Source organism: Coregonus clupeaformis, unplaced genomic scaffold (assembly GCF_020615455.1).
Source record: "Coregonus clupeaformis isolate EN_2021a unplaced genomic scaffold, ASM2061545v1 scaf0389, whole genome shotgun sequence".
Taxonomy (NCBI): Eukaryota; Metazoa; Chordata; class Actinopteri; order Salmoniformes; family Salmonidae; genus Coregonus; species Coregonus clupeaformis.
In genome coordinates this window covers 213434-217503 of record NW_025533844.1, presented here as the reverse complement: position 1 = coordinate 217503, position 4070 = coordinate 213434, and positions in this window count along the sequence as shown.

The following is a 4070-nucleotide window of genomic DNA, read 5'->3' as shown; positions in this document are numbered from 1 at the left end:
GGTGTGGTTCCCAATCAGAGGCAGCTGTCGCTCGTTGTCTCTGATTGGGGACCATACTTAAGCAACCTATTGGCACTAGTGGGTTGTGGGATCTTGTTCCGTGTTAGGTATGTTGTTTGTGTACCTTGGACTTCACGTTTCGTTTGTTGTTTTGTCATTGTTTATTCGGTTCAAATAAACATGTATGCATATCACGCTGCGCCTTGGTCTGACCCGTTCATGAACGAACGTGACATGTATTTGTTGACATCGGAGGGATCGAGTGTAGGTTTTTTGAGAAGGGGTGCAACTCTCGCTCTCTTGAAGACGGAAGGGACATAGCCAGTGGTCAAGGATGAGTTGATGAGCGAGGTGAGGTAAGGGAGAAGGTCTCTGGTAATGGTCTGGAGAAGAGAGGAGGGGATAGGGTCAAGCGGGGAGGTTGTTGGGCGGCCGGACAAGTCGCAAGATTTCATCTGGAGAGAGAGGGGAGAAAGAAGTCAAAGCATGAGGTAGGGCAGTGTGAACAGGACCTACCCTATGTCAATGAAGATTGATGCTTTGCCTGTTTGATGGTTCGTTGGAGGGCATAGCGGGATTTCTTATAAGCGTCCGGGTTAGAATTCCGCTCCTTGAAAGCGTCAGCTCTTCCGTTTAGCTCAGTGCGGATGTTGCCTGTAATCCATGGCTTTTGGTTGGGGTATGTGCGTACGGTCACTGTGAGGTTGACGTCATCGATGCACTTATTGATTAAGCCAGTGACTGATGTGGTGTACTCCTCAATGTTATCTGAAGAATCCCGGAACATATTCCAGTCTGTGCTAGCAGTACAGTCCTGTAGCTTAGCATCTGCGTCATCTGACCACTTCTTTATTGACCGATTAACTGGTGCTTCCTGCTTTAGTTTTTACTTGTAAGCAAGAATCAGAAGGATAGAGTTATGGTCAGATTTGCCAAATGGAGGGCGAGGGAGAGCTTTGTATGCGTCTCTGTGTGTGGAGTAAAGGTGGTCTAGAGTTTTTTTTCCTCTGGTTGCACATTTAACATGCTGGTATAAATTGGGTAAAATGGATTTAAGTTTCCCTGCATTAAAGTCCCCGGCCACTAGGAGCGCCGCCTCTGGATGAGCGTTTTCCTTTTTCCTAATGGTCTTATACAGCTCATTGAGTGCAGTCTTAGTGCCAGCATCGGTTTGTGGTGGTAAATAGACAGCTACGAAAAATATAGATGAAAACTCTCTTGGTAAATAGTGTGGACTACAGCTTATCATGAGATACTCTACCTCAGACGAGCAAAAACCTAGAGTCTTCCTTAATATTAGATTTCGTGCACCAGCTGTTGTTTACAAATATACACAGACCGCCACCCCTTGTCTTACCGGAGGCAGCTGTTCTATCTTGCCGATGCACCTAAAACCCCGCCAGCTGTATGTTATCCATGTCGTCGTTCAGCCTCGACTCGGTGAAACATAAGATATTACAGTTTTTAATGTCCCGTTGGTAGGATATTCTTGATCGTAGCTCGTCTATTTCATTATCCAATGATTGTACGTTGGCTAATAGGACTGATGTAAGAGGCAAATTACTCACAAAAAAATCTTCATCCAGTCCGAGGTGAGTAATCGCTGCCCTGATATCCAGAACCTCTTTTCGGTCGTAAGAGAAGGTGGCAGAAACATTATGTACAAAATAATAATAAAATAACGCAAAGAAATAGCACAATTGGTTAAGCGCCCGTAAAACGGCAGCCATCTCCTCCGGCGCCATCTCCACAGAGGAACTCTGGAGCTCTGTCAGAGTGACCATCAGGTTCTTGGTCACCTCCCTGACCAAACCCCTTCTCCCCCGATTGCTCAGTTTGGCCGGGCAGCCAGCTCTAGGAATATTCTTGGTGGTTCCAAACTTCTTCCATTTAAGAATGATGGAGGCCACTGTGTTCTCGGGGACCTTCAATGCTGCAGAAATGTTTTGGTACCCTTCCCCAGATCTGTGCCTCGACACAATCCTGTCTCGGAGCTCTACAGACAATTCCTTCGACCTCATGGCTTGGGATTTGCTCTGACATGCACTGTCAACAGTGGGACCTTATATAGACAGGTGTGTGCCTTTCCAAATCATGTCCAATCAATTGAATTTATCACAGTTGGACTCCAATCAAGTTTCAGGATGATCAATGGAAACAGGATGTACCTGAGCTCAATTTCGATCTCATAGCAAAGGGTCTGAATACCTACAGTATGTAAATAAGGTATTTCTGTCTTTTATTTTTAATACATCTGCAAAAATGTCTAAAAACCTGTTTTCCGCTTTGTCATTATGGGGTATTGTGTGTAGATTGCTGAGGATTTTTTTTATTTAATCCATTTTAGAATAAGGCTGTAACGTAACAAAATGTGGAAAAAGTCAATGGGTCTGTGTACTTTCCAAAGGCACTGTATATTGTGCATTTAAATGAGCTGCCATTAACCTCTTTTGTACCCATTTGCTCTGCTTTATGTAAGGATGAGTAATCTAATTCACCCAGACCGATAACATCCAAATACATTCCGCTGATTAAGCATGAAGACTACTGGAGGAAATGCAGAGAAAGAAATGTTTTACAAAAAACTTCTGGCTTCATCGATTACAAAGTAGCACTTTTATAGTTGTGTTAGTGTTTGTATCCAAAATCAATAACCCGAGGTGTTGGGTTCTCTCTCCATTACCTGCCTTAATGCAGCCATTCTTATCCAATCGTACCTTTAATGTTCTATTCCTTTAATGTACTGCTTATAAATGACACTAGTAACTGAACTAAACAACCTCTTAATCTGAGGTAAATAAGCTCTGCAGCTGGCTCTGTCTGATTGTATCTAGATAACAAAGTAGAACCTTGTAAATGAAGAGACTTGCCTGAAACCTCAGACTGGAGACAGGCGGTCTCTAAAGAAGGCCCGAAAGATTTTCAAGGATTCCAGTCACCCGAGCACTGTTACCATCTGTCGGGTCTCGGACCAACAGGCTCTGAGACAAATCAAATCAAAGTTTATTGGTTATCAGATGTTATAGTGGGCGCAGCGAAATGCTTATGTTACTAGCTCCTAACCATGCAGTAAAATGTCAATCAAATACACAAATAAAGATAAGAAAAAACAACAACAACAAACAAATTCAAGAAACGTTGGAATTAATCAAAATGACAACCCAAATAGCACTGTAACATTAATCCAAATGCAATCGATTCATACACTATGTACACTGGATGAAATTACACAATATATACTAAGAATGATATGTACAGCAGTAGATATATTACACTGAGCTATGTCAAGAATCCAGCATATAATAAATATGTTGTGTATATACAGTGTAACTAAATACAATAGAAATATGATATTATACAGAATGAGCTACGTCACGGATACAGTATTTAAATACACAGTGTGAAACGGGAAGTGACCAGTGGTTCAATGTGTCTGTAGCATTGGAGAGCAGCGTTGGCTGTGTGTGTATGTGAGCGATGTTCAACAGTCTGATGGTAATAGAAGCTGTTCAACAGTCTGATGGTAATAGAAGCTGTTCAACAGTCTGATGGTCTGGTAATAGAAGCTGTTCAGCAGTCTGATGGTAATAGAAGCTGTTCAACAGTCTGATGGTAATAGAAGCTGTTCAACAGTCTGATGGTAATAGAAGCTGTTCAACAGTCTGATGGTAATAGAAGCTGTTCAACAGTCTGATGGTAATAGAAGCTGTTCAACAGTCTGATGGTCTGGTAATAGAAGCTGGTCAACAGTCTGATGGTAATAGAAGCTGTTCAACAGTCTGATGGTAATAGAAGCTGTTCAACAGTCTGATGGTAATAGAAGCTGGTCAACAGTCTGATGGTCTGGTAATAGAAGCTGTTCAACAGTCTGATGGTCTGGTAATAGAAGCTGTTCAACAGTCTGATGGTAATAGAAGCTGTTCAACAGTCTGATGGTAATAGAAGCTGTTCAACAGTCTGATGGTAATAGAAGCTGTTCAACAGTCTGATGGTAATAGAAGCTGTTCAACAGTCTGATGGTAATAGAAGCTGTTCAACAGTCTGATGGTAATAGAAGCTGTTCAACAGTC